General features: G+C 35.5%; 1 long non-coding RNA gene across 1 annotated transcript; it reads right to left on the reverse strand.

The window, feature by feature from the left end:
• Positions 1-2,657: 2,657 nt before the first annotated feature.
• On the reverse strand, positions 2,658-7,604 carry LOC130459506 (uncharacterized). Its single transcript, XR_008918919.1, has 5 exons — positions 7,282-7,604; positions 5,437-5,516; positions 4,203-4,266; positions 4,005-4,103; positions 2,658-3,136 (listed from the first exon to the last, which is right to left on the reverse strand). It is a non-coding gene; the product is annotated as an uncharacterized lncRNA (long non-coding RNA).
• Positions 7,605-8,476: the final 872 nt, after the last annotated feature.

The raw sequence follows: 8,476 nt of genomic DNA on the forward strand, positions 1-8,476 counted from the left end.
CGCAGGTCTCTACGTTGGGCGCAACTAGCGTTTAGCCATCTAATTTTCTATTTAAACCCTGATTTCCAAGTATTTTAGGGCACCAAATTAGAATCAGAACGTCATAATTTCGAAATTCAATCTCAAAATCAAAACACAAAAATCAATTTTCAATCTTCAAATTCCTATACAATTTCTAATATTCAAGCAATTGAGAGCTCTAATCGGAAATCCAACCTAACCCTAACTAGGTAATTCCGAATCCCTACTCAAATCTACCATGTATTATATTCTTCTACATTTCTAATACAAAAATCCAATGATGTTACCATTTAGGTTTCATGCCTTTGGATAACTAGGAAAGCCATACAAAGGTGTCATCTTTGGGGAGGTAGCATACTTGAAACCTCTCCAAATGATTGTCCAAAAACACCATTTTTATTATGCCATACAAGATTCAATTTTTCTTCCAAAATGATTAGTAAAGTTGCCACTTTTCCAATGGCGTCAGACGAGCACTATTTGTCCAAGCACATCAAGCATATTCAAAGCAAAGCAAATTCAGAGAATTCGAATCGTCAAAACCGCATAAGTCAAAGATTTCCAAGTTCAAGTGGCAACTGAGCGCAACCTTGCCTTATTGTGTCAAAGCGACCGTGTATTGGGTTTTTACTCCCATCAAATATCTTGGTCTTAGATACATTAGTGCGCACATTCAATGTTCAATCTTCAAAGTTTGTCAAATTCTTCCAAGTTTCGAGTCCAAGTTAGTCAAAGGGCATTTCAAAAATCATGCATGAGTCAAGTTCAAGTCCTAGATCGGCGTCCTATGTCGAGTCAGCATGTGCATGAGAAAAAGTTGAATATACTTTAACTTGCGCTTTTTCTAACCAAAAAACCTCAGCCAAAGTGGGGGCTTATACTGGAAAAAATGGGCAATTTTTTTTAGTGTCAGCATGTGCATGAGCAAAAGTTGAATATACTTTGATTTGCGCTTTTTCTAACCAAAAAACCTCAGTCAAAGTGGGGGCTTATAGTGGGTATATACACCCGAAAAATGGGATTTTTTTTTCATTTTGCATGCATACATGTAGCCTCAAATTTCAATTCACACACAACGCTGTAGACACCTACTTTTGTCCCCATTCCCGAAAGGGAAAGGTTCGATGATGAAAGCATAAATCTCCACTTGACAACGCATCTCCTATAAAATAACGAATCTCAAATCCCCTGTTCATTTCACCCAAAACCTGCTATTTATAGAAACCTACTAATTATGGAAACCTGCTAAAAATAGTAACTGCCGTAAAGGGTAGCTTCTAAAAGTGGCAAGTCATAAAAGATAGAAACCTGTCAGAATTAGGTGTTGCACTCCAACATAAATCCTAAATGAGATAGAAAACTGCGAGAATCCTATTCCTAAAATGATTCGGAAATAAGAGTTACGTATTAATTAAAATCCTAACGAGCCTAGAGTTCGTAACGGGCCCAGACGCATTCCGTCATGAAATTGATACGCACTAAAAGACTCGATTAAGTCTCAAACACTACGGATTTCAGGAATCCGAATCTGACAAAGAATCGGCCCAAACAGCAATTTCAACGCCCAGCCCTGGGCGCTGAAATTGCCTGGATCTTATTTTCAACGCCCAGAGCTGGGCGCCGAAATCTTTGACGCCCAGGCATGGGCGCTGATAATACCTGGGTACGTGTTTTTTCCTAATTCTTTGTGGATTAGAACTCTGCAATTCTATCTTTCCACGAACTCTTCCCTATAAATACAGCCCCAAATTCGACGTGAAAAACACAACACAACAACACACAATTATATTCTAAGTATTGACTCCAACCCTTAGCCTAAGCCTCACGCTGCGAAATTGTTCACGCGTTCTGTCGCAATCGATCCATAAATCGAACAGAACGTATCCTGTCCCATAATTGAGATTCGTTAAATAAAAAGGAGAAATAGCAAAGTCAAAGTGGTTAGTTTTCTGAGAACCTTGACGCACCTCTCAAGGGTGCGTCGTAATGTGTCCCTTTTCGATGATTTAACTGCTTTCCTCGCCCTTTTTATGAACTGTTAAACTAACCTAATCTGATTGTTCTATCACGCCTAACAAATATAATATTTTTGGGAAATCGGATTATCACACCACTACAAAAAAAGGAATAGAGTACTGTTGAAATACACTTTATAGGACGCGTTAGAGGCGTTCTCCAACTCAGCGCACTATAAAGTTTATAAAACGGGTAAAAGAAGCGTTTTATATACCTAGTCATAAAGTACAGTGGTCAGAGATAAGCGTCCTCTATTCCCTTCCTAAAATTAGAAAATGAAGAAGGAATATAAAACGGTTAACGTACATAACCGTCTCTTATACTCTATAATAAAGCGCGCATTCCGTACATAACCGTCCTCTATTCTTCCTGTTAGATATTGAGATACAGAACACCTTCCGTACATAGGCGTACTATGTACTTCCTGTTTAATATTAAAATAGAAAGCAGTTTCCTTACACTATCGTTCTATATATATTCTACCCTTTTTAGAAAAAATATTATTCAAAAATAGCAGCACACACATCCCTAAAATAAGATATTATGATCCTAGCTCCTATATGTAAACCAAATCTAAATAGATAACAAAAAAATGATATCCACGCAATCTTTCCAAAAATCATTTCATTCAATAACAAAATCCTGTTGTTCATACAATAAGAAAATCCCTTTTTTTTTGTGAAGAACAAAATCCTATCATTCATTGACAAGATGATCCATACAACTGTACCGCAAATTAAAAAATACCATTCCAATGTCAATAAAAAAAATCAAAATAAATAAATCAAAGGGCTGCAATAGGCGACTATGCAGCAGCAGCAACCATAGCTTCTGCAGCAGCAACAACCAAAGCTTCTGCAGCAGCAGGGCAGTTTGTCTGCAGGAGTGAACTGAGGTAACAAGGCAGTTCGTCTGTAGGAGTGAACTGAGGTAACCGACCATCTGCTTGAGCTAGCTTAAGTCACACTAGATCATCATCATCATCATCATCATCATCTTCATCATTATTTGGTTGGTGATATTCGGTAACGTATGAGATCCACCTCTCCCTTAGCTCGTCAATTGTATTTTGAGAATACGTGGGAGCTTTGTTAAAAAACTACAAGACAAGTTAAAATTATAGGATGTCAAAAGTACGTAGAACACTCTCAAGCAAACCTTTTAGGGAGCTTTAACTTGAGCACATTAGAAAGAAAAAGAAATAAGTGATTGAAGAACTCCTTAACACGGGTATAACCAAAACACAATTATCAAATGAGAATAATCTAGTAGCGGTTGTTATAGGTTTGAAGTAACATTTCAAATATATCATGAAGCTTCCCAACAATAACAAAGCCTCAAAATTTGTGTACTCATACGAAAACTATACATCAGGAATGAGGTAGCAGTTTTAACTTTTAAGTGCTTATATAGCTCAGATAGTAGCAAATAAGAGTAAAATTAATGCTTCAGGAAGATAAACTACCCTTTGTTTAAGAGTTCTGTTTGCTTCAATTCATTAAGCATATGTTCCTTCAACAACAACGATATTCTATGGAATTAAACAACAGGAGTAATTATTTTTGTGATACAACAATAACATAAACAACGTAACAAATCCTTAAAATGATTTGAGGCCGGCTAACATCAGTATGTTCACCTTCCTCTGAAGATCAGTAAGTTGATCCACAATGCACTTAGTCTGCAAGGAAAAGAACCTTCCTGTCTAATTTATTAATTCTGGTCGAGTTAGTTTCAAACATGTTTTGCTGATTTAAGTTGAGATTAGTTAAGGTATAGTTTAAGATTTAGTCGATTCTATGCCACGATACTGAATCCTAAGGTAGTGTTTGCGTAATTTCAGTTCAGATAAGTTAAATTCTCTTTGTTGTAAGCGAAAATAATCACTTGAAACGTGTTTTAGCAAGCATGTAACTATGGCTAACTAAAAGCACATATGTAAACAAGAAAGGATATTGATTCAGTACCCTTATTGATCTGATCTGCTTCAGTGACATGTCAAGCTGCCTCTCAATAGATTCAAGCTCCTTGATTCTTAGAGGACCAAGCTCCTCCACCATACGATTCTTAACATATATATTTGAGAAATGAAAACACTATAGTAAGTTTGTGCTCATATATAATCACAGGGTTAGTAAAAAACAATTTAACTACATCTTACTTACGTGTACGCTGCAGGGATTCAAAACGCGCATTTAGCTTAAGATACTCCTACTGGCTACTTATTTCCTTCATCCATTACAATCAAGGAGAAAACATATCAGTGGATTACTTTGGGAAGAATTTGAGTATCAATGTTGGATTGAGATGAATTGCTAAACAAATCCAGTAACATCATCCAAGCTTTTAAAACAGTTGGAAGCCTTATAAGGTAAATAGGGAAATACATATGATCTGTTCATGAGCTATATACGAGCTTATTCTTCAAATATCAACCAAGGATTTCTCTTAAAAGGATATTATAGATCAGTTTAATCCAATATCTCTATCTAGTCTTCCATGGGTGGGCATGGTAAGCGCGCTGCTAGAGGGGTCAGATACTCAGATGTAGACATTTTACTCATGCAACAATGTAGTGCTATATGATTAGAAATGAACAATCAAAAAGCTCATTGTGATTGTTGAGAAAATATCTCTTGAGTCACTGTGAAAATATTCTTAACAAGAGAACATAACTAGTGAACTGCAAGCTAAGTATCAGTATGAAGCCCTCTAGGGTTACATATGGAAGATGATACTTGAGAAATCATCCATTTGGTTCATAAACAAGCATATATGTAGTATAAACGTCACACAACTGAATTTACTCAGCTTTAAGCTGATTCTAAATCTATATCTTTAATCGAAATTCTCTCCAATACATATGATACGACCATTTATATATTGTATGTTCCTTAAATTATGAATGTACTATTACTTGTCAGTTTGAATACCAAACACAATAACAGGTTTGACCTTACAAGATACTTGAGTGTTAGTGAAGTGAGTAATTACTGGCCGGGGGAAGTCTCTCTATAAATTATCAATCATTTTGTGTAAGCACAATCTCCAGAATCGATCATCCACATTATTTTTGAGGAACGAAGAGCAAAATCAATAAGTATATAGCCATTTGATTTCTTTTTCCAAAACATTATGGTCTTGCTTCTAATTAATGCATTACTTCTAACTTCATTTTTGTAACTCTTGGTTTCAAATTTATCATCAATTCCTACATGTTTAAAGCCATTTTCCCTCCTAGCTTAGCTTTGATAATACATAGTCAACCACTCAAGAAACAATATGTTCCCCAACAAATCTAAGGCTATACTCCTCGAGTTTTTAACACAAGAAATGAAATGTCAAGAGAGACGATCCTTACAATTTTGAGAATGAAATCTGCATATCTAGTGTACATACCAGGGCCTCTCTTGTTGAGACAGTGTTGTTCGGGGATCCATAAATTTCTCTTTTGATACCTCTCTAGTGTCTTCAGCATGCTGCAAGAAGGAAATCAATACATAGAGTGAGAAACTTCAATTGTCACACAAGTTCAAAGGCACCACATTTTCAAAGCACAAATCAAACCACAAATCACATAAAAACAAAGCTTAAATTGACATCTATATAGTCATTCATTGAGACAACTTACATCAAATAATAAAAGAATAACTTACATAAAATAAGAGTTGAACTTTTTTGTTTTATATTTTGAAGATTGCGACTTGGTACTATCATAGTCCGGAAATGAAAGAATTATATGAACTAGTAATTGACAACTAAAATCTTGAAAGAGATAGTACATTAAAGTCAGGAAATGAATGGATTAATTGAAGTATTAATTGACAACTAAAATCTAGAAAGAGAGTACATTAACCTACTTTTTATGGTTTACTCAAATAGTCACAAAGCTAAATTTCTTTGAGCTCCTTCCCTAAATAGTGAATACTTGTTTTCCTCAAGAAGGACTCTAGACTTCATACTACTTGATGATACCAGGACTATTACTTCCAAGAAAAAATCTTGAGACAAATCCTAGTTTTGAAGTATTAATTACACTCTCGTCATATTGTGAATGTCCAGTACTACATGATCTTAATTAATACTTCGTATAAGAAAGCGTCATAACAATGAACAAGTATAGATAGATAGAGAGAAAAGGAAAGAAAAAAAAAGCAATAGAAATCGAAGTAACTATCAGCACATCAAAAAACTAAAATCTAGCTACATTAAAGTCATTGAACATGACATACCAAGTACTAGTATGTAATTATCTCATAAGACTAGAGCCAAATGCATATTTTTAGTCATGTTTTTGCTCAAACTTCCATGAAAAAGAGACTGAACTTATCAACCATTGGATTCCCGGGAAGAGGCAAAACATGAAATATATATATATTTGTATAGACAACAACTCATAAGAATCAGCAAGCTAATCCAAGGCAGCTTTTGCTAAAATTGAACCAAACAAAGAACAAGCTAGCACCCTTCAAAACCAGTTTACTAATCATGGCTTCTACCGCAAACTAAGAAATCTATTTACCTTCCCCCTCCGTCTTTCTCTAAGGCTCCGTTTGGCAGGGCGTAAAATGTTTTCATGGAAAACGATTTTCTCCTCTTCAATCATTTTACGTTGTTTGGTTGGGTAAAGGATGGAAAACAATTTTCCATAACTCCCTAAAAGGTGGAAAACCCTTTTCCATTGAAAATGGAGGGACACCACTTTTCCTTCTTTCCTCCTTACCTCCCTCTCCTTTCTTCCCCTCAATCTTCACCATCTTCTCCCATTTTCCTTTAAGGTAACAAACAAAGGAAAACTAGTTTGGAATTGTGTTTTCCCTTGAAAAATGTTTTCCATGGAAAATCATTTTTGAATGAAAACGTTTTACGCCTTACCAAACGGAGCCTAATTGAGAATTTCAATTTAATTCGACCTATATCACACTAATTAACTAAAGAAAATTAGTTTAATTAGACTTTATTTAGCAGATTCATTCGCCAATAATTCTACATATTTGAGTGTAATTCGATTTATTTGTTGCTCTTTCTATGCATTCGTCGAGCGGAAATGGGTCGACTAAATTAATTCGACCTAATTTTTAATACGTTTAAAGAGTTTACAAAAAGAACTTAATTTTTTCAATTGTCCACTCACAAACTCGAATTCCTTACTCATATATTACAATTAGATAATTAAAAACATTCATAATCCCTAGGTTATTAGTTGAAGAAATAGTATGAATAAACAAAATAAAGCATACAAACCTCGAAATTAACGGCAGCAGAGGGACAGGCAGCGATTATCGGAGGTTGGAGGACGGTGGGAAAGGTGGTGCACTGGCCGGAGCCTAAAGTAAAGGAAGGAGATCAGAGAAACAGCTTTGCGGGAGTATTGCTAGTTTTGCTCTTCTTGAAGAAATCATTTTTTTTTAGGACAAAGTATTGATGAAGTAATTAAAGGTTGGATTTGGATGTTTTCTTTTGCTTAGTATTTGCCGCCTAAGAATAGTTTGAGTTTCAATTGATGTGCGTCCTAGCTTTTTTTTTTTTGATAATCCCTAATTGGAAAATATTTGTTTTCAAATTGGAAAATATTTTCCTAAAAGCTAAAATATAAAACGATTATCATAAACACTGCTTTATGTTTTACTAAGTATTTTAAATTTAATTAATTATTTTTATTGTGGTAAAGAATATAAAACGTATAGGTAACATAACCGTTCTCTATTCTTTTCTTCACACAACTGTTATAAGAGAAATGCGTACTCTATACACCTAGAAAACGCTTAGCACAATTAACCGTTCTCTACTTCGAGTTATCTAATCCCTTTTTTGTAGTAGTGTCATGCTAGGTCCCTTAATGCTATTTAAATCAGATAATCACCATCGAATTAGTATTATATGTTGCATATTGCTAAAATCAATTCAGATTAGTTTAATAGTTAACGCATGTCCCTTCAATTATTTATGCTGAGCTAGTAAGGATATCCTGCCTCTGGAGTTATCGACGAGCGAAGTACTCCTCTCGGTAGTTACAGTCTCCCGAACCCTCAATCTCTACCTTGCGGGTGTATGTTGAGAGATCCCCACACCAGGAATCACAAGGGAACCTACGGCCGTCGTGGTCAAACATAATTGCACTCCCTTTATGTCACGATAACCGGGTTTTGTCAGTTTTTCTCATTGTCGTTAAAAACTGAATGGCGAATCCTATATTACTAGTCAATTGGGTGTATACTCACAGGAAATCCAATTACACTTGATTGAATAAAAGAATCGTCACACCCACGAGGGATGAGGTCACGCATTAGCCTCGTGCTTTTTCGACCCCCTCACAGTGGCGACTCCACTAGGGATAGTGAAGGAAATACTCGTGCTTGTAGGTAATCAAAATAGCCGAAGGGTGAAGCGATCCTACCCCGCGTTTATTTCCCAATCAAGTTGGGACGACCTGAAAATC

This window comes from Spinacia oleracea, chromosome 4 (assembly GCF_020520425.1).
Source record: "Spinacia oleracea cultivar Varoflay chromosome 4, BTI_SOV_V1, whole genome shotgun sequence".
NCBI classification, from domain to species: Eukaryota; Viridiplantae; Streptophyta; class Magnoliopsida; order Caryophyllales; family Amaranthaceae; genus Spinacia; species Spinacia oleracea.